General features: G+C 44.4%; 1 long non-coding RNA gene across 1 annotated transcript; it reads right to left on the bottom strand.

Annotated features, from left to right (window-relative positions):
- Positions 1–8,294: 8,294 nt before the first annotated feature.
- On the bottom strand, positions 8,295–8,888 carry LOC124660016. The gene is made up of 3 exons (XR_006989780.1): positions 8,841–8,888; positions 8,477–8,634; positions 8,295–8,384 (listed from the first exon to the last, which is right to left on the bottom strand). It is a non-coding gene; the product is annotated as an uncharacterized LOC124660016 (long non-coding RNA).
- Between the last annotated feature and the right edge of the window lie 14,194 nt (positions 8,889–23,082).

Genomic DNA, 23,082 nt, shown 5'->3' with positions numbered 1-23,082 from the left:
AGTAATAATAAATTTAATACCCAGAAATGTGTATTTTTCAAAGTTTTCAAAAATTCACAAAAATTATACCGTTGGTCTTATTTTTCAAAGAAGCACCTGGGAGCACCTGGGGATGACCAGTGGGGCACCCCAGGGTGGCACCCCACAAGCCGGCGCGGCCAGCAAGGGGGGCGCGCCACCCTGGTGTGTGGGCCCCTCCTTGCCCCACTACTTCATCTCTTCCTCCCATCTCACTCTCTCTCCCGAAAAAACTCGTACTCACTTTCTCTCACTCGTGTTTCTGCTCAAGAGCTCAAGATTTCTCGATCTCTTTGCTCAGCCCAGATTTTTTTCTGAAATTTGGCACATTTGCTCTCCGGTATGTGACTCCTCCGATTATCCAAGTAGAATTTTGTTTGGTTGAGTATATCTTGAATATTTTGCTGCTGTAGGTAACATGTTTAGTGAGCTTGCATGCTTGTTCTAAGTGGTAAAAACTAGTTTTAATGCATGTTTAGTACTCTAGCAAGTTCCTATAGTAGTTTCCCTCAATTATATGTCACCAAATCAAATTTTATAATGTTTGTTGAAAAATTTCAGAAAAGGAAGATGGATAACCATAACTTTGGAGAAGTGTTTGAAAGAGAGACGACAAGCACGGGGAGGCCCTCAAGGTCATCCACTCGGATTAGACGGTCCTATAATGAGGATGTCATCGCACCGAGCTTCGAAGCCGAAGAGGACAATGGAGTCCCTAACGCTTCATCTTTTCCATGTTATGACTTTTTGAGTAATGCAGGGTTGCTGGATGATTTCTTTGTCCTCATCAATAATGTGGGCTTAACCGCCTACATGGAGGATGAGAGGGATCAATACTACATGCTTACTAAAATCTTTGTTGAGAGCTTTCAGTTCAACAACAAACACTACCAACAATCAGTTACATTCAGGATTTATGATGATCCTATTACTATGAAGTTGAAGGATTTTTGTACTGCATTGGATATTGCCCCTGTAGGTACAGCAAAGAAGATCGAGAGCAATCCCAAGGCTTTGCTGGAGCTCTATCGAGGAGTCACCAATGATGATTGTCGCACCATTCAGCGCGGCAAAATAAGAAACATTCAACTCCCTGCTATTAAATATTTCGCTTACTATCTTGCTACTAGCATTCTTGGTAGGGAGAACACTAGCAATATTTCTAGTTACCATCTTGCTTTCTTAGTTGCTGCACTTACTGGAGAGACATCTTATCATCTTGGTGCTCTAGTTCCTCGCCGTCTGTCTAACAAGGGGTCTATTTTTGGAGGAATTGTTGCCTCACGCATTTTAGCATATCTAGATCTTCCTCTTGACCCTACTGATGTGAAATTAACTCCTATAAGGCTTGATATTGCTACTATGAAGAGTCATCAATTTGTTACGTTTAGATAATATTGTCTATAGAGTGTTGTTTGCTGACGGGGATGAGAGGGAAGTCCCATTGCCCCAGCCAGATTTGTTCAGTATTCAGAGGAAACCATGGTCGCGCTCTAAGGAGGAGGTGGATGAGCAGCTGAAGATACATGGCTTCCACCAGCAGCATGACTCCGAGGACTCCAAGCCCTCCCACGACTACACCGTCACGTATCCCGGTGCTTCTTCCAGCACATACCCAGAACATGATCCATCTTCGTCATACTACGGAGGTGCTACTTTATGGGCACCATGGGATTGATCTCCACTTAGGCCAAAAGCCTAAGCTTGGGGGGAGGTATACCGGCATCACTCATTCTTTGCATATTATAGTTGCTGGATACTTGTACATACTTGTTTAGCTTCTTAAAGTGGTTTTCTAATAAGAGGGAGATGATATTTGGGGAAGTGCTGATTGAAAACAGATTCTGGACTGATACCAAAAAAATTCTCAAAAACAGCCAGAACGTTATTTTGCGGAGCCAATTTTTGTGCATGTTCCTAGGTTGTTATCTAACTTTCATTAGTTGAACACTTTTCGAGCTGAGCAGCGGAAGAATTTCTTAAAAATCGATTACTGTACTGCTGTCAGTTTGACGAATTTCTGCTGCTTTGTGTTTATGCGACTCTTTTAGTTTTCATTTTCTTGTTTTTTCTTTGTTTCTTTCCTAAAACACAAAAAGACCAAAAATATTTCTGTTGTTTCTCTTTACCATTTGTTTATTTTGGTTTCTTGCTTTTATTTTGCTTTATTTGCTATCGTTGGTTTGCTATAAGAAAATCCAAAAAGATTTTGCTTTGTTTGCTTGTTTCCTTTTGTTCTTGTTTCCAATTCGAAAACACCAAAAATATTTGCTGTTCTTCTTTGGTTTTGTAAAGTTCATTATGGAGTTCAGTGGTCTTCGGTGGTTGGAGCTTGGCTTTCATTCCATATTATTCAAGCTACACAAGTGAAAAGGCAATAATGACGATCTACGACAATCCGATCGTGGTGAGAGGCTCGGTATGAACTCTATTTGTTTTCATTTTTGTACATATACTCATCCATGTGAGCATGCTTAGTTGGTTCATGTGAGGTATATGTCATTTAAGAAAGTCTAGTAGTTCATGATCTCTCATGCTTAGCTCCAATTTATTAATATGAGTAGCATATCATAAATATTTGCTTGCATTGCTTTATTCATAGATAGGTATGACAATGTGGTATCCTCCTCTGAATAATTCACTTGAATCAACTTGGAACATGCTCACGCATGCATATGACTGAACAAAAGTCAATTAAGCCTCGATGATTTACTTTACCTCAGAGTTCTTGTATCACTTTTATGTCTTCGTTAATTTATTTTGTCGCAAGCATGATTATGACGGTTACTGCTCTCTTGATTGTTGCTTCCCAGTCTATTGCTAGCCTTCACTTGTACTGAGCGGGAACGCTGCTCGTGCTTCCAAAACCCTGAAAACCAAGTTATTCCAAAGTGTCCACCATAAATACCTATGCATGGCATTTCAAACCATTCCAAGTAAATTCTCATGTGCTACCTTTAAACCTTCAAAATGCTTCTCAATTTGTGTCAATGTTTTATAGCTCATGAGGAAATATGTGGTGTTTATCTTTCAATCTTGTCATTTACTCCTGACGGACTTTCATAATGGACTAGTGGCACATCCGCTTATCCAATAATTTTGCAAAAAGAGCTGGCAACGGGGTTCCCAGCCCCAATTAATCAACTTTCATTAATAATTCTCTTCACATGTTTTGCCCTTATTTATCAGTAAGCAACTTAAATTGCAAATAGACACTCCTCCATGGTATGTGATTGATGGAAGGCACCCGAGGATTCGGTTAGCCATGGCTTGTGTAAGCAAAGGTTGGGGGGAGTGTCATCCATAATAAAACTAAAGTACGTGTGTAAACAAAAGAGAAGAGGGATGATTTACCTTGCTCTGGTAGAGATAACGTCCTTCATGGGAGCCGCTCTTGGAAGTCTGGTTGACGAGGTAGTTAGAGTACCCACTATCATTCATTGACAACAACAAACACCTCTCAAAATAATTTTACTCCTGTTTTACAAATAAAAATCTCTAGCACATGTTAATCCCTGCTTCCATCTGCGAAGGGTCAATCTTTTACTTTTACATTGAGTCACCATCCTTTCTTTGAGCACTTTCTTGAGAGCACAACTGTCATTCTTAGTATAATATGCTTGTCCCAAAATGTGATTAACTGTGGTATAACTTTGATGCTTTTATCTTTGATAACCTCTACTTCCAGTCTTCCGATGAACTTCAAAGGTGCCCGAGCATTTATGTTTTGCTGTACAAATACGGGCAAGCGAGATACCACTTTATCATATCCTTTTATGAACATTGCAATCCTGCTGATAGACATGATTCATGATGCTCATAATTAATTTGTTGGTACCTTTTCCATGATTGACATAGCTATTAGATGATTTTATTTGCATGTATCTTATTATGAATTGCTTAAGTACTTGCCATATCATGAGAATATTTACATCATATGAACAAATGTGTTCGTGAAAGTTCTTTTATCGCACTCGGTTGTCAATCTGAATTGCTTGAGGACAAGCAATAAGCTAAGCTTGGGGGAGTTGATACGTCCAAAACGTATCTACTTTCCCGAACACTTTTCTATTGTTTTGCCTCTAATTTGTGTATTTTGGATACAACTAACACGGACTAACGCTGTTTTCAGCAGAATTGTTCTGGTGTCTCGTTTTTGTGCAGAAATCCAACTTTCAGGAAAATCCCCGGAATTAATGCCCAAGGGCTTATTTTTCTAGAAGAATCACGGAGCCAGAAGGGCATGCCTGGGGGAGGCCCAGGCCCCCCAGACACTAGGCCGGCGCGGCCTGTAGGGGGGGCGCGCCGCCCTAGCGTGTGGCCCCCTCTGCTGGCCTCCGACGCCCTCCTCTGGACTACTTAACGCCTTCGACCTAAAAACGCACGGGGGGTTAGATGAAATCGCCAGAAGACATCCAGAACGCCGCCACCATCGCGAAACTCCGTCTCGGGACCAGAAACTCCGTTCTGGCACTCCGCCGGGACGGGGAATTGGAGGAGATCATCGCCATATTCACCACCGACGCCTCTCCATCGACCAGCCATGTTTCCCCCATCCATGTGTGAGTAATTCCCCGCTGTAGACTGAAGGGGATGGTAGGGATTGGATGAGATTGGTCATGTAATAGCATAAGATTGTTAGGGCATAGTGCCTAGTGTCCGTAATTGGTACTTTTATGATATTGTTGCAACTTGGTATGCTTAATGCTTGTCACTAGGGCCCGAGTGCCATGATCTCATATCTGAACATGTTATTGTTTCATGATGATATGCATTGTTTTATGATCTTACCTGCAAGTTGTATACACGTATTGCTGTCCGGAACCCGAGGCCCCAAAGTGACGAAATTGGGACAACCGGAGGGGAAGGCGGTGATATGAGGATCACATGTGTTCACGGAGTGTTAATGCTTTGCTCCGGTGCTCTATTAAAAGGAGTACCTTAATTTCCGAGTAGATTCCCTAGAGGCCCTGGCTGCCACCGGCTGGTAGGACAAAAGATGTTGTGCAAGTTTCTCATTGCGAGCACGTACGACTAAATATGGAACACATGCCTATTGATTGATTAGTACTTGGATACCGTTTTATTACTATCTGCAAATGCCCTACCTTGATTGTTACATTGGTTTCTCTCATCGATGCAACGCCCGTTCATCCATCCCTGTGCCTACAGTATTTTAATCCTGATGTTTACTATAATCACTACTGCTGTCTTTGTTACTCTGCTGCTGATATTTCACCACTGCTACTGCTATAAAACTGTTACTACTGATAAACTCTTGCGAGCAAGTCCGTTTCCAGTGCGGCTGAATTGACAACTCCGCTATTAAGGCTTTCAAGTATTCTTTGTCTCCCCTTGTGTCGAATCGATAAATTGGGTTTTACTTCCCGCGAAGACTGTTGCGATCCCTATACTTGTGGGTCATCAGGGTTAGATTCCAACTTGCACGAAGTGTCTGCCTTGCTCTGCTGCCGTACTGCTGAAGCGACAAGTGTGCGGAGGTGGTTGATGTCGATTTCCTCATTCTTCTTGGCCAAAATCTCCGCAGCCCTTCTGCATGTTTTCCTTTGGAGTTGTGAGCGGCTGCTGATTGGAGGGAGTCGCAAAGTTGATCTTGCGGGGGCTGATAGCATCCCGTCGGATCTTGTCTGCTTCCTTGTGAGCATCTTTCATCATGGACTCCTAATGTTCTCGGAGCTTTTTGGCCTTCTGCAAGGAGTCTACAGCTTCGCGCTCTCTTTGGAGGAAACCATCCATTACTTCTTGAGCCTCTTGCCTTTCTTCCAGCATCGCCGCTGCGGTGGTGGAAATTCTCTTGGCGATAGCCAGCATCTCCTTTCTTGCAGCTTCTAGAGCTACCGGATCTGCGGCTTCCTCCGGAGTTATAGGCTTGTTGAGGACTTCTGTGTGAATTAAGGCTCCTATGCCTGCTTGCTCCACGAGTTCTCCCGGGGTCAGGTAATCCTTGTTCCCGGATTCGGAAGGCCCTGCTTCCTTGGGGTCGGAGGGAGTTGCTTATTCGTCGGCATCCTCCCCTAGCCCGGTTATGGTCGCTAGGACCTGCTTAGGTGGAGCGGATTCCGCTTCGGCTTCCTCTTCACCCTCTAACTCTTTCAGAGCTTTGTTGAACTCCTCCGTGTTCATGGTTGAAACATCGTCGGAAGTTGGGCTTAGATTGCCCAGGATTGATTCTTCTACATCTCCGACATCCTCTTGTTGTTCGGGGGCTTCGCTTTCTCCGACAGCCTCTTGCCGTTCCGGGGCGTCGCCGGCTCCGGCAGCCTCATCCTGCATGGGTCCGGCTTCTTCCTGAGGAAGAGCGGTTCCAGCGGTATGAGCGAGGAAGTGCACGAAGTGATACCTTTACTTCTCTAACACCTGGGAGACCCAGGCGGACCTTGATTGGTCTTCCACCGTTGTTTCCTGCTCAGGGGCTGATTGGGTGGGTTTTGAACTTTCCAGATCTATGGCGGAATCTTTCTTAGGAAGCTCCTGCATCTCAGATCGGATCTTCGCAACTGCGTCCTGCTCAGCGGAGGTCGCGTCAGCGTTACTTACCAGTGCATTTCCGTCGGAATCGACGGTTTCGCCAATGAAGATGTGTATCCCGCCAATCGGGATGATGGAGAGCTTGACGGGGTTTGTCTTAGCCGGAATCCAGCACTCGTCCTCCGGGACGATCGGAAGGTTTCCGGTGTACATAACGCGCCCCACGGCGATGGTGTCGCCGATGCCTCCGAAGGTAGAACCCTCCCGGTTCTGGCCTCCAGACGCCGCAGGCCCCACGGTGGGCGCCAACTGTCATTGCATGTTCAACGGTACCCCGGAGGAGGGATCCTCGCGAGGGGAAGAAGAAGTAGGAGCCATAGGGGGGAGAGTCCTTGGGACGGTGGTACGCGATTTACCCAGCTTCGGAACACCTGCTCGAGGATAGGGCCTACAACTGCTTGTCTGGAATTATATGGGCGCTTTCGCGTTGTTACAATGAGTTGTGGTTATGCCTCTAGGGCTCCCGGGATCCGGCTTATAATGGCTTGCCGTGTACGTCAAGGATCCGCTTTCCATCCATGTCATACTGGATCAGGATACCTTATGGGCCTCCACGGATCCGGCCTCTTTCGTAGGTCGGTTGGAATCCGGCTCCCTGCTCCTGAGCTAGACTTTATCCTTCATGATCTACAGCAACTGGGTTGCCCGATGAGCCACATGCCACATCACCATCTGTGGGCCACCCAGGCTTGCCGGATATAAGCCATGTCGTTGATATACCCATAAAGTATACCCACAACAGCGTCGAACACCATATTAGACCGCACCGGATGAAAAAGAGCGTTAGGATGCATAACTGAAAACAGCTAAACGTTCAACGCGCTCTAAATCTCTTTAGAAACCCGTTTAGAGGTTGCAGCTACAGATGCTCTAATAACCCCCTAAGCTCCAGAGCGAGCAGGAGAGACCAAACAGGTCAGGCCTTGAGGAACGTGCATGCTGGCAACAAGAATTGGGTTTCTGGGATCACCACTCGACCTGTGGATGGATCTGATTCGTCATCTTTTCACTGAAATGCTTCGTGTCCTCTGTAGGATTTAGTCTGAAAGCCACACTGTCATAATCGGGCATGGCTTGTTGTTCAACTAGAACTGACCGCCTGCGCTTGTTGTGGTGCCGGATCCTGATAATCTATTTTCAGACATATCAATTAATGTCCCTCAAGATTGAAGTGCCAGGCAACGAAATCTGCCAAACTCAACGTTAAAAAACCTGCTGAACGATCAGCTCAAGCACACAATACCCGTATTGCCTCTTTTCAGTTTCAGCGTACAAAGAAAGGAGAACATTTACCAAGGTGTAACAAATACTGAAAATGGCCAAAATCCAGTAGTTGGAGATTCCAATATATGACAACACTGTGACAATGTACGATTTCCGCAAGCAGTTTATGGGAGTGAAGCCACAGGTATAAATCACCATTCAATTAAGTATCACATACCATGATCGCCCACACCTGATTCAGTTACCACTTAATAGAGCACCTGTTCCATGCAGCTTAGAACAGCGCATGGTGTTAAGAGTAAGAGTTAAATTATTATATGCAAAAATCCACAGTATAACGCGATAATTATCAGACAGCATAAACAGGTTTTGCATATTACTACCAAGCCTACCTATTTGGTCTTACATAGCATAAACAGAGTGGACCAGCAAGCCCTAGGGCTATTGTTCACCAACGAAGGAGTCTCTTGAACGCGTGCGCATATAGGGACCGTTCACAAACTTCCGCTCCCATCAAGACACCAAAAACAACAGACGAGATAGTGACCAGTACCACCACCCCGTTCCTTTTCAGCCCATCGATCATTTTCTCCCTACCAAAAGGATGAGCATAATAATGCATGAATGTTAGGATCGCTTCATTTGAGTATAAATCAAACAAGTTGTAGCGCCTCCAAATAATTACCTCTCAGCTTCAGCTTTAATTCTAGCTATCTCGTCATCAATAATACTAGCCATCTTGCCATCTATGTCCACTCCCTCTTCTTCTAAACTAGCCAACATATGTTCAGCCTCCTTAGTCTTCCTAGCAACATCAGCTCCAGCTCTATTGCCGGATCCACCCTTATAGGATTAATTAGAGAAATAAAGTTGAGATGGTAATGCATAAGCAGGGGAGGGGGGAGCCCATGGCAAAGCATATACTTTGTTAGTGTAAAAACAATTTTATCGGGGCCTGCTGGTTAATTCGGAGACAGACGATGGATCTCATCAGAACTAGGTAGTCGGACAGCAAATTGCAGGCATCGAAGGTGGAGCGGAACTAGTACCTCCGCCGGCGGAGAATCACGGGAGGCCACATCCTGCGGACGAGTGCTGAAGGAAGAGCGCAGCGCCATGATGGAACCGTCACGCCGCAACAATCCGGAGGAGGGGGCGTCGGGCGTCGCGCGTCGGCAAGGGTTTTTGTTGGGAAGGGGACAACAGAGCCAAGACCCGCTGCCTTTTTGTTTTTTTTTTTTTTTTTTTTTTTTTTGAGGGGAAGACCCGCTGCGTGTAGTTCTTGGTGGCGAATACTACAACTCGAGTAATCATGGGATAATGGGCTGGCCGTCCGGCCTCTTGGCCCCGCGTCACCACAATAAGTATGGCCCAGCTAATGTGTTCTTTCCCAGGATCTTACTGAACCGCATTGATGTTTATAATCCTATTTCATCATTCGGTTAAGCTGAGGTAGCATCTTTTATTGGTTTATTGAAGCCAGCATAGAATCCACGCATCACTCTCACGTGGCTGGAGGTTATGACTTACTGTATAAATTTAGTGATCGATCGTTCATTCCATGATTCCCATGTTCCTATCTCCCTCGTTCTCTGTCCCATCGAAGGCTATGTTTCCATGCTGATGTTCGTACATATCAATATATATATCCTCTAAGTTCTCTGTCCTATGGAAGGCTACCATGGGGTTGCCGCCGGGATCAAAGTTCTGCCTGGAGAGACAGCATGAAACACGTGCAAAGCTGAAGCATGATTTTTCAGGTCAATAATCATGTCATCATGGTCAGCTATAGGAGCAAAATTTTGTGGATTCTCAAAGTAGTCATCAACGTCAGAAAAAAATTGATCTCCATTGCACTAGCATCCTTCTTTTTGTTTAAAGAGGGGGCAAATGATTTGCCTCCATTCATTAAATGAGTAGGAGAATCTTGACAAGACAAAATAAAACGAAAAAGAAGTTCCTAAGAGACTACTCTCCCGTTATTACAAAACTCAAATGCTTCGCACCTGCGGCGATCCAAAGTTTAGCCTCATACTTGATGATTTGAAGTAAGATGGTTGGGGGGCCGACTTACTATTGTAAATTATTGCATTAGCTCATTCCACATCGTCCAAGTGACAAGCATGGTTATGAAAGACATGGCTTTTCGATTCTCCAGCGTATAGCGCTACATCATCTTCCACCACTCCCTAAGGGAGGTATCACCCGCCCATTCATGAGTGCGGATGGAGGGAATCCCAAGCCAAATATTGAACATATCTCAAAGTCTCTTAGTGTAGCGGCATCATGAAAGAGATGTGCCACCGTCTCTTGAGTTTTCTTACAAAGCAAGCAAAACCCAAAATTATTCAAAACCCTTCTCTCTAGACGATTCTCCGTCTATAAATATCTATTGTGGATGGCCAACCAAGCGAAAAACTTGATCTTTGGAGAGGCCCAAACCTTTCATACCATCTTGTTCATGTTTGTTAGTGTGGGTTCCAAAAATTGTGCATTGTAAGTGGATGTCATTGTGTAATCCCCATTCGAAGTGAGGTTCAAAGTGATGGAGTGTTGCGCATCCTCAACAAGTTGAAAGGCATTTAGTTGAAAAAACAATACATTGTAGAAAATTAATCATGACAAGTGTGACAAATCGGCATAATTGGGCACATTGCGAGGAGGAGGAGCATTGATTACCCCCCCCCCCCCCACACACACACACACACACGCACGCGCGCACACCGTGAATCGATGTACCACTTTCTCATTTTTTTACGGACTTCGACCTTCCATGTAGGATCGTAACTCTTTTCCTGAAAAAAGTTTCAGGTAGGTATACCATTATTGATAGACTAGCCATTACAAAAAATAATGTCAGCCATGCTAACATTTTCCGTCCCCCATATGTCCGTCGTCACTCATCAGCGGTTTGGGAGTTGTCCTGGACCGACATATTCTGCTTGAGGTAGGTGTAGTTGGGGATGGCCATGAACTTATAGTTGAGGATGGATATCTTCGTACAAAGTCAAATACCTCGAAGGTGATATTCTCTATCTTGAATTTATCTGGCTCGCCGAAGATGACAAGAGTGATCTGCCCAAGTGGGAGCACCTTCCTGGGTCGGACCACACAATGGAACACTGTGATAGTTAGCTCGAGTGCAGGAGATTCGAGGGACTAGACGTAGAGGATGTTGAGGCCGCTGTCTCCTCCCATGAGGACCCTTGGTGAGTCGGACATCAAATCCTTTCTGGTCTTGATCAATATGCCATGCCGCCAAATCTGTAAAACTCAACACTAAAAATCTGCTGACCGATCAGGTCAAGCACACCCTTCTCTTTATCACATTTCCATTTTAGCAAGGTCTGAATCTCTCCTTTGCAAGCTCAGCTGAGAATCCAAAGAGAACATTTGCCAAAGAGTTACAAATACTGAAAATGGGCCAAAACCGGTAATTGGATGTTCCAACATACGATAACACAGTGACAATGTATGATTTCAGCAAGCAGGTTTTGCGAGTGAAGCCACAAATAATACATCACCATTCAATTAAGTATCATACAAATCACCGCGCACACCAGACTCAGTTACCAAACACTAATTAACACTTAACAGAGCACCTGGTCCATGCAACTTAGAACAGCTAGGGCGCCCTAGGCTATTATTTACCATAAAAGATTTTCTTGAACGCGTAGGCATAGAGGGACCATTCACATAATTCCACTCCAAGCGAGAAACCCAAAGCAACAGATGACATAGTGACCAGTAGCATCTTCCCGTTCCTTACCAGCCCATTGATGATGTTCTCCCTATCAAAAGGATGTGCATAATGCAAGAATGTTAGGGTAGTTTCATTTGATTACAAAAAATAATGTCAGCCATGCTAATATTTTCCGTCCCCCATATGTCCGTCGTCACTCATCAGCGGTTTGGGAGCAAGTACAATAGAGTCCAGTCAGCTGACTATAAGGCATTAAATAATATATTTTAGATGAGTTGGAGGAGAGAGAAGAGGAAAGAGAAGGGAGGTGGGCTACTATGCAATAGCCAGCTCTTGCACGTGCTCCTAGGCACTTTGTGATAGTGAAAGGTGGGTCATATGTTAGTAAAGTGCTTCATTCTTATAGCCAACTATTATACATGTTAGCTATATGATGACTGCAAATGATATGGCATCTTGTTATAGCCAGCAGTTGGCTATACTATTGGAATTGCTCTAAGTTGTAGCGCCTCTAATTAATTACCTCTCAGCTTCAGCTGTAATTCTAGCAATCTCATCATCAATAATACTAGCCATCTTTCCATCTATCTCCACTCCCTCTTCTTCTAAATTTGCCAGCATATGTTCAGCCTCCTTAGTCTTCCTAGCAACATCAACTCTAGCTCTATTGCCGGATCCACTCTGCTATGATTGGTTAGAGAAATAAAGTTCAGATATAATGCACAAGATAAAACAGCTATCCATATACATGTTAGTGGATGCAAAAGAGAGTGCATGGCTTGTACACAGTACACATTGCTTCAGTAAAAAAAACTAATCATCACCGCTTTCTATCAAACAAAAAGTACTCGTAACAAATTTAGCACATATCTCTACGATAGGCCTGCTCTGCAACCCAGAAGATATGGTGCATTTGTAAGTGACAATATTCCCCATTATTAGGTCAAATTACAGGTAAAGAGGTCTGAACAAGGTCAGAACCCATATCTTTGTTATTTTCTGTGGAAAAAAAACCCATGGCGAAGCATATAGTTTCTTAGTATAAAAACTGTTTGATCGGGGCCTATTGGTTAATTAATTCGGTGATAGACGTCGATGGATCTCATCAGAACTAGGTAGTCGGACAGCGAATTGCAGGCATCGTAGGTAGATCGATCGAACGAGAGCTGAACTAGGTACCTCCGCCGGCGGCGAATCACGGGGGGTGACGTCCTGCCGACGAGAGCTGGAGGGAGAGCGCAGCGCCATGGTGGAAGCAGCACGCCGTAATTTTCCGGAGGAGGAGGGGCGTCGGAAGGTCAGAGGGTTTTGTTGCGAGAGGGACAACACTACAACAGAGCCGAGCACGCGGTCACGCGTTATAAAAACTGCAAACTGCCGTTTTGCAGCGCGTGGACGCAAAATCGCAGCGCGGCGCTGTCATTTTTTTTTAGCACGGGTCGGTTTGCGCTATCGCAAGCGCTAACAGCCGGCTACAGTGCCCACGCGCTCTAAAAACTGCCGGCTACAGCCCGCGCACGCACGCGCGAAGAAACCCCGCGCTGAAACTCCCCCCTCCCGCGCCTCGCCGCCCAATCCCTCGCCTCCGCACGGCCGCCGGAGCAATCCCGGCGATGGACGGGCCCTCCGGCACCCCCACCAACCCCTCCCTACTCCATCCCACCCGCCGCCGCCTCCACCGCGCTGCCGCCCCATGCGCCAAACCCTAGCGGTGGCGCCGACGATGGCAACACAACCGCCGCTTCCCGTGCTCTCTTCGTCCCGCCGCGCGCGACGCTGCACACAGCCACCGTCGCCGCGCAGATGGCTGCCGCGCAGGCCGCCGGCGAGGAGGAAGGCGCCATCGTCCAAGCGCCCATACGGAGCCGTGGGCGCCGCCTCCGTCGCGCCACCGAAGAAAGTGAAGGCGCCCGCGACCCGCCGCCCGTAGCCTCCATCGCTTCCTCCACCGACGAACCAGTCGCCGCCGGCGCCTCCGTTCGGCGACCCATCCGGCGCACATACGTTGTATGATAAATGTCGGAGAGGTAAAAAACACTTCTTTTCATCCAAATTTTAGTTTAGATGCATACATAGCCGGAGAATAATGAATTTCATTGCAATGTAGAGTCGATGATGAGTCTTTCATGGAGGCAATGAATGTTGGATCTTCGTTTATGCATGATGAAACCGTTGAGGGATGGGAGGAATATGAGAATATCGATGAGGAATGAGAATGGTTGATTGAACCTCGCCATCCCGGTCGGTCGGCGAACTAAACCATAGCGGAGGACAAGTTGCTTTGCAAGATATGGTTGACAATTGAAATAAATCCAACAACCGGTACCGATCAAACAAGCGACACATATTGGATGAGGATGAAGGAGTACTTCGCCGCCCACAACGCAAGTGGGAACGAGCGAACCATGCGCTCGCTTCGGTCTCGTTGGTCCGGTATCAACATCGATTGCCAAAAATGGGCGGGCGTGCAAGCCAAAATTGATGTTCTTAACCCAAGTGGCACAAATGAGAACGATAGAGTAAGCAATTCTACTACTATGTTGACCATATGGCTCATATGTGAAGGATACGATTCTAGTTCATATAGCTCATCTATTCTCTTTTGCTTGCTTTGTAGAACCTTATGGCTCAAGGATTGTTTAGAGATGTGGGAAAGAAGAACAAGAAAGGCAACAAGATTCTTGGCAGGCCATTCACCTTACAAATCGTTGTTATGAAGTGCTAGGGAATGAAAAAAAGTGGAAGACCCGCGGGAAGTTGGATGCGGCAACTATGGCAGCCAATGCAACCGGTGATGCAACAATCATCGATAATGATGATTCAAGTGAAGAAGGCAAGAAGAGAAGCTCCACTCCTCACTCGGTCAACAATGGGTGGAGGAATGTGCTTGGTAGGAAGACCGCCAAAAATATGAAGGGAAAAAAGGCCGGAGATGATGACATTGCATTGCTATGGAAAGGATTGTAAATGCAAGGTTGCAAGCAAATGAAGATAGGAAGGTGGCAAGAAACTTCGAGAAAGAGGCTATGGATGCTATGGAGGCTCGGAGAGCCGCTTTAGAGGAGAGGCTTGCCGCCAACGAGGAGAGGAAGTTGGCTTTGGAGGAGAAGAGGTAAGCCAACGAGGAGCATCTACGCCTATTGGAGGAGGATAGGAAGCTTTTCTTGATAGATACTTCCCACATGGATGAGAGGAAAAAGGAGTACATCAACCTTGCTCGCGACGAAGTGTTGGCCAAGAAGAGATTGTTGATAGCTAACATGAACGCACCCACGGCCGACATGTTTGAAGGAGGCATGCTCGTGTTTGGAGGAGGTATGGGAGGCATGACCGGCATGGGAGGCATTACCGGCATGTGAAGCATGCCCATGCCCGCCATGGGAGGCATGTCCGGCATGGAAGGCTTTGAAGGCATGGCCGGCATGGGAGGACCAAGCTATGGAGTAGTCTTCAGAGGGACTATTGAAGGCTCGGTGAGTGGTGTGTATGGGACAATGGGAGCACCACCGGGAGGATTTGTGGCCTCCATGGATCCTACTATTTCTCCTTCAACCCAAGATGATGAGGAAGAAGAAGCAAAAGAAGGTGATGACTTGGAAAATATGGAAGTGTGAGATGCATTTGTGATATGCAAATTGTGTGTTGCAGTTTGTGTCCATTTGAACCATATGTTGTGTGTCGTTGTTAAACTACGTCATGTTGTGTGTCGTTCTTGAACTATGTGATGTGTGTTGCACTTTATCTCCGTTTGAACTATTTAGATCATTTGTTTCATGATTTTATATGTGAGTGTTTGATCTTGTTGAATGCATAGTAGTGTAGAAAGTTGTTTTCCGCGCCCGCGCGCGCTGTATTTTGGCTCGCCCGCCGGAGGACCTATTTTACCGCCTGCACACGCGCTGTATTTTCGCGTATCTGGCGGAGCAAATTTCCACCCAGCGCGCGCCATATGTTTACACCGCGACGGAAGCGAGATTTAGCATGCCGAAATATAGTACGCGTGTTGGAGACGCTCTTAATCTTGGACTCTTTGGTCTACTCTGAGTCGAGTAACCATGGGCTGGCCGTCCGAGCTCTTGGCCCTGCGTCACCACAATATGTATGGGCCAAGAGATAATGAGCTAGTGCTCATTAGTCCTAAAAAAAAGCCAGTGCAAATTAGCTCATGAGTCGGGGAGGTGCTGTGTGCCGATCTGGTCGGCACGGACCAAGTGCCGCACACCCCAGTAGGCCGGTCCAATATTCCTCTCAACTCATTTTTTTTATTTTTTTTCGTTTTCTCTTTTTCGTTTTCTGTTTTTTTATTTTACATTTTTAAAAATTGAAATATTTTTCAATTCGAATTTTTTAAATCCGAAATTTTCAAAAATCTAAATATTCTGAACATTTTTAAGATTGTACGTTTTTTCAAAATTTGAACTTTTTCGACTATGAACATATTTTGAATTTGAACATTTTTTGAATACGAACAATTTTTCGAGTATGAACAATTTTTAGATTTGAAACGTATTTCAAATGATGGGGCCTAAGGCCTTGGGGATGCCCAAATCTCACAGATTGACACAAAATCGAAAGGGGAAAGTAGGGGGAGATGAAGAACAAGAGGAACAAAAGAACAACAACACACGCACACAACCCGATACAACGAATTTCACTCTCGTGGCTCGATAAACCACGCCGATAGAATCACACGGGGAGAAACCGCGAGGTAGAATCCCGGTGTGAGAGATCGGTAGGGGAGTTGAACAAAGTTGTGGGAGAGAGAGTGGGATGCACTAGAATCTCATACAAACATTATCCAAATCACATAAGAGGTAGCCTTGAGGAAACATAGGAGATCATCCTAGAGGTTTGTGAGCAAAGCTCCAAAGATAATCCAAGTCTATATCTAACCTTAATTCGTGGCTGGAGGAGCCCAATACATAGTACAGATCCAACACAGGGGTAACTTAGTCATTTACGAAATAAACACAGCCACATGATTCAAATGGACGGTTCAGATGTAGTTGACTTTGGTGGGCTCGACAGTGCCGGTGGTATTGGGGCGGTAGTGTCGGCCTTGGTCGAGGCTTGGCTTCGGAGGCTTCAGGTGGCAGTGCCGGGGTGCTCCATCTGGCAGTGCCGGCGTGCCCAGGCCGGCAGTGTCGGGGTGCGCCCAGCGGTAGTGCCAGCCTGCAGGGGGCAGTGCCTGTCCTGGTATGCGTTCTCCAGCTGAAGTGGTCCTCCTTCCTTGTCCGATGCTGGGTCGACCTTGATGTATTCCTCTCGAGGCTTGTACCTGATGACACATAGAACATTGGATTGAGTTCACCTTTTCATGTAGAGCTTTCACTCGGGCTCGAGTCATCGGTCCACTTGGGGGACTAGTTGGTCTTGGTGTAGTATCGTCCTTAGGAAGGGCTACATCATCTCCCCCCTTGGGAAAGAGTCGTCCTCGACTCGTGCTTCTCCTCATCTCCATGATAGGGTGATAGGTCCGAGATGTTAAATGTGTTGCTCACCAAGTACTTGGATGTTGGTATGTCGATGACGTAGGCGTTGTTGTTGATGCGCTTGAGGACCTTGAAAGGACAATCTCCTCTAGGCTTTAGCTTGGAGTTGCGTTCATGGGGAAACCTTTACTTTCGTAGGTGTATCCAAACGAGGTCTCCTTCTTCAAATATTCTTTCCTTCTTCTTAGTGTTGAGGCGGGTAGCTTGACGAAGTACATGCTCTTGGATGGTTGCTCTTGTGTCTTCATGTAGTTTCTTCATGGTGGTGGCGCGCTTGTCGAAGTCCATGTTCGTTCTCTCATGAAGAGGAAGTGGGAGAATGTCGAGTGCCGTGGGTGGGTCGAAGCCATAGACGATCATGAATGGACTCCTTGATGTCATGGAGTGCTTGACTCGATTGTAGGCGAACTACGCGTGTGGTAGGCACTCTACCCATGACTTCAAATTTTTCTTCAGTATCGTGCATAGGAGTGTTGAGAGGCTTCCATTCACCACTTCCGTTTGTCCGTCCGTTTGCGGATGCGAGGATGATGAAAACAAGAGCTTGACTCCAAACTTTTCCATGAGCGACTTCCATAGATAACTCATAAACTTGATGTCTCGATCCGACACAATGCTTGCCGGTATTCCGTGTAGGCGAACGACTTCCCTGAAAAACAATGAAGCAATGTGTGAAGCATCATCGGTCTTATGGCATGGTATGAAATGAGCCATTTTAGAGAACCTATCCACTACCACAAAGATTGAGTCGTGACCATGTTTTGTTCTTGGTAATCCTAGTACAAAGTCCATGCTAATATCCGACCAAGGAGCATATGGAATTGGTAAAGGCATATAAAGACCGTAAGGGTTGGTGGTAGACTTAGCTTGTAAGCATGTTGTGCACCGGTTGCATAGGCGCTTGATACGTCTCAAACGTATCTATAATTTCTTATGTTCCAAGCTACTTTTATGACAATACTCACATGTTTTATACACACATTACATCATTATTATGCATTTTCTGGCACTAACCTATTAACGAGATGCCGAAGCGCCAGTTCCTGTTTTGTGCTGTTTTTGGTTTCAGAAATCGTACACAGGAAATATTCTCGGAATTGGACGAAACGAACGCCCAGGGTCTTATTTTTTCATGGAGCTTCCAGAAGACCGAAGGAGATACAAAGTGGGGCCACGAGGTGGCGACACCACAAGGTGGCGCGGCCAAGGAGGGGCCCGCGCCGCCCTATGGTGTGGGCCCCTCGTGCGCCCCCCGACTCTGCCCTTCCGCCTACTTATACTCTCCGTCGCGAAAACCCTATTACCGAGAGCCACGATACGGAAAAAGTTCCAGAGACGCCGCCGCCGCCAATCCCATCTCGGGGGATTCAGGAGATCGCCTCCGGCACCCTGCCGGAGAGGGGAATCATCACCCGGAGGACTCTACATCACCATGATCGCCTCCGGACTGATGTGTGAGTAGTTCATCCTTGGACTATGGGTCCATAGCAGTAGCTAGATGGTTGTCTTCTCCTCATTGTGCTATCATGTTAGATCTTGTGAGCTGCCTATCATGATCAAGATCATCTATTTGTAATGCTACATGTTGTGTTTGTTGGGATCCGTTGAATATGGAATACTATGTCAAGTTGATTATCAATCAATCATATATGTGTTTTTTATGTTCTTGCAAGCTCTCCGTTGCTAGTAGAGGCTCTGGCCAAGTTGATACTTGTAACTCCAAGAGGGAGTATTTATGCTCGATAGTGGGTTCATGCCTCCATTGAATCTGGGACGATGACGTGAAAGTTCTAAGGTTATGGATGTGTCGTTGCCACTAGGGATAAAACATCAATGCTTTGTCTAAGGATATTTGTATTGTTTACATTACGCACAGTACTTAATGCAATTGTCTCGTTGTTTGCAACATAATACTCGGAAGGGGTGCGGATGCTAACCCAAAGGTGGACTTTTTAGGCATAGATGCATGCTCGGATAGCGGTCTATGTACTTTGTCGTAATGCCCCGATTAAATCTCATAGTAGTCATCATGATATGTATGTGCATTGTTATGCCCTCTCTATTTGTCAATTGCCCAACTGTAATTTGTTCACCCAACATGCTATTTCTTATCGGAGAGACACCACTAGTGAACTGTGGACCCCGGTCCATTCTTTTACATCTGAAATACAATCAACCGCAAACTCTGTTCTCTGTTGTTCTTCGCAAACAAACATCATTCTCCACACCATACGTTTAATCCTTTGTTTACAGCAAGCCGGTGAGATTGACAACCTCACTGTTAAGTTGGGGCAAAGTATTTTGATTGTGTTGTGCGGGTTCCACGTTGGCGCCGGAATCCCCGGTGTTGCGCCGCAAGTACACTCCTCCGCCAACAACCTTCACGTGGCCTTCATCTCCTACTCGGTTCGATAACCTTGGTTTCTTACCGAGGGAAAACTTACTGCTGTGCGCATCACACCTTCCTCTTGGGGTTCCCAACGGACGTGTGTCTCACGCGCCATCAAGCACTTTTTCTGGCGCCGTTGCCGGGGAGATCAAGACACGCTGCAAGGGGAGTCTCCCACATCCAATCTCTTTACTTTGTTTTTGTCTTGCTTTACTTTACTTTATTTACTGCTTTGTTTGCTTTCTTCATATCAAAAATACAAAAAAATTAGTTACTTGCATTTACTTTATTTACTGTCTTGTTTGCGATCTCTATATTGAAAACACAAAAACATTAGTTACTTGCATTTACTCTACCTTATTTAGTTTGCTTTATTTACTATTGCTAAAAATGAGTAATCCTGAAGTTGAAGTTCGTTCGTTTAAGCAACAAGGGGGAGAATGTTTTAAAGATGCCTGGTATAGAATTAGTGATGCTCATCATAGGAGCACTAAGAAACACTCCACTATTATCCTACTTAGGAACTTTTATGTTGGTATATCTAGCTGGAATAGGTATGTTCTTGATACTCTTGCGGGAGGTAATTTCCTAGGCACTCCTGCTTTAGAAGCTAGTTGCATTATTGAGAGTCTAGTTGGAATACCACCTGTTAATGAAGCTAAAATTGAAATCTCTCTTGAAGATGTCATGAAAAAATTGGAGGCCATAGAGAAAAATCTTCCAAGTGTTGAGACTAAATTGAGAATATTAGTTGATAACACTGATAAACTTGATAAAACTCTAAGTGGAATTAATGAGAGAATTGCCGTTTTAGAAACTTGTGCTACTCATGATAATCGAACCCATAGGATTAGTGAACTTGAAGAAGCTATGGGAACCTTGGGTTCAACTTTTTCTTCTCTTAAGTTTAAGGACAAAGCTTATGTGGGTAAGGAGCAAAAGTTCATGTATGTCTCTAAGGTGCCTAAGCCAAAAAAAACTATTATAGGCCTAAAATTGACAAAGCCCTTAGTACCACTATGGATGATGGAGCATCTAAGATACCTATTGTGACAAATTGTGAAAGTTATGATGTTAATGCTTCATCTCTTGATAATACTTGATTCACACTTTCTGCGCCTAGCTGAAAGGCGTTAAAGAAAAGCGCTTATGGGAGACAACCCATTACTTTACTTCTGCACTTTTGTTTTATATTTGAGTCTTGGAAGTTGTTACTACTGTAGCAACCTCTCCTTATCTTTATTTTATTGCATTTTTGTGCCAAGTAAAGTCTTTGATAGTAAGGTTAATACTAGATTTGGATTACTGCGCAGAAACAGATTTCTTGCTGTCACGAATTTAAGTAGACCTCTCTGTAGGTAACTCAGAAAAATCTGCCAATTTTCGTGTGTGATCCTCAGATATGTACGCAACTTTCATTCAATTTGAGCTTTTTCATCTGACAAATTAAGTGCCCCTGAAAAATTCATCTTTACGGACTGTTCTGTTCTGATAGATTCTGCCTTTTATTTCGCATTGCCTCTTTTGCTATGTTGAATGGATTTCTTTGTTCCATTAACTTTCAGTAGCTTTGTGCAATGTCCAGAAGTGTTAAGAATGATTATGTCACCTCTTAATATGTGAATTTTTGATTATGCACTAACCCTCTAATGAGTTTGTTTTGAGTTTGGTGTGGAGGAAGTTTTCAAGGATCAAGAGAGGAGGATGATACAATATGATCAAGAAGAGTGAAAAGTCTAAGCTTGGGGATGCCCCCGTGGTTCATCCCTGCATATTTCAAGAAGACTCAAGCATCTAACCTTGGGGATGCCCAAGGCACCCCCTTCTTCATCAACAACTTATCAGGTCACCTCTAGTGAAACTATATTTTTATTCCGTCACATCTTATGTGCTTTACTATGAGCGTCTGTATGTTTTTATTTTTGTTTTTGTTTGAATAAAATCGGATCCTAGCATTCTTTGTTTGGGAGAAAGACACGCTCCGCTGTTTCATATGAACACTGGTGTTCTTATCTTTACTTTTAATGTTCATGGCGAAGGTTGAAACTGCTTCGTTCATTGTTATATGGTTGGAAACGGAAAATGCTTCATGTGGTAATTGGTATATTGTCTTGAATAATTTGATACTTGGCAATTGTTGTGCTCAAATAGATCATGTTTAAGCTCTTGCATCATGTACTTTGCACCTATTAATGAAGAACCACCATAGAGCTTGTTGAAATTTGGTTTGCATGATTGGTCTCTCTAAAGTCTAGATATTTTCTGGTGAAGTGTTTGAACAACAAGGAGACGGTGTAGAGTCTTATAATGCTTGCAATATGTTCGTATGTAAGTTTTGTGTTACCGGTTCATACTTGTGTTTACTTCAAACAACCTTGCTAGCCAAAGCCTTGTACTGAGAGGGAATACTTCTCGTGCATCCAAATCCTTGAGCCAAAAACTATGCCATTTGTGTCCACCATACCTACCCACTATGTGGTATTTCTCTGCCATTCCAAAGTAAATTACTTGAGTGCTACCTTTAAAATTTCATTCCTTGTCTTTGCAATATATAGCTCACGGGAAATTAGCTTTAAAAACTTTTGTGGTATTGAATATGTTACTTATGTATCTTATTTCTTATAAGTTGCTTGTTGAGAGGTAACCATGTTTCTGGAGACGCCATCAACTATTACACCTTTGTTGAATATCATGTGAGTTGCTATGCATGTTCGTCTTGTCTGAAGTAAGGGTGATTTATCATGATCAAACGGTTTGAGTATGCATATTGTTAGAGAAGAACATTGGGCCGCTAACTAAAGCCATGAATCATGGTGGAAGTTTCGGTTTGGACATCAATCCTCAATCTCTTATGAGAATATTATCTCGTTGTTGAATGCTTAAGCATTAAAGAGGAGTCCATTATCTGTTGTCTATGTTGTCCCGGTATGGATGTCCTTAGTTGAGATCTATCAAAAACGAGAAATCAAATGCGATCTATCTCCTTGGACTTTTGTACAGGCGGCATAGAGGTACCCCTATGTGACACTTGGTTGAAACATATGTTATGCAATGATAATCCATGTAAATCCAAGCTAATTAGTACAATGTGCGAGCACTATTGGTATTCTATGCATGAGGCTTGCAACTTATAGGATGTCTTATGCATAACACATATGAATTATTACTACCGTTGACAAAATTGTTTCTATGTTTTCAAAATGAAAAGCTCTAGCACAAAAATAGTAATCTATGCTTCCCTCTGCGAAGGGCCCTTTCTTTTACTTTATGTTGAGTCAGTTTACCTACCTCCTTCTATCTTAGAAGCAAACACTTGTGTCAACTGTGTGCATTGATTCCTACATACTTGCTTATTTGCATTTATCATATTACTTTGTGTTGACAATCATCCATGAGATATACATCCATGAGATATACATGTTGAAGTTGAAAGCAACCGCTGAAACTTATATCTTCCTTTGTGTTGCTTCAAAACTCTCTACTAAGAATTTATTGCTTTATGAGTTAACTCCTGTGCAAGTCTTATTGATGCTTGTCTTGAAAGTACTATTCATGAAAAGTCTTTGCTATATGATTCAGTTGTTTAATCATTGTCTTTACCATTGCTTCGAATCACTTCATTCATCTCATATGCTTTACAATAGTATTGATCAAGATTATGATAGCATGTCACTTCAGAAATTATCCTTGTTATCGTTTACCTACTC

This window comes from Lolium rigidum, chromosome 6 (genome assembly GCF_022539505.1).
Source record: "Lolium rigidum isolate FL_2022 chromosome 6, APGP_CSIRO_Lrig_0.1, whole genome shotgun sequence".
In the NCBI taxonomy this organism is placed as follows: Eukaryota; Viridiplantae; Streptophyta; class Magnoliopsida; order Poales; family Poaceae; genus Lolium; species Lolium rigidum.
This window is presented reverse-complemented; position numbering and strand designations above follow the sequence as displayed.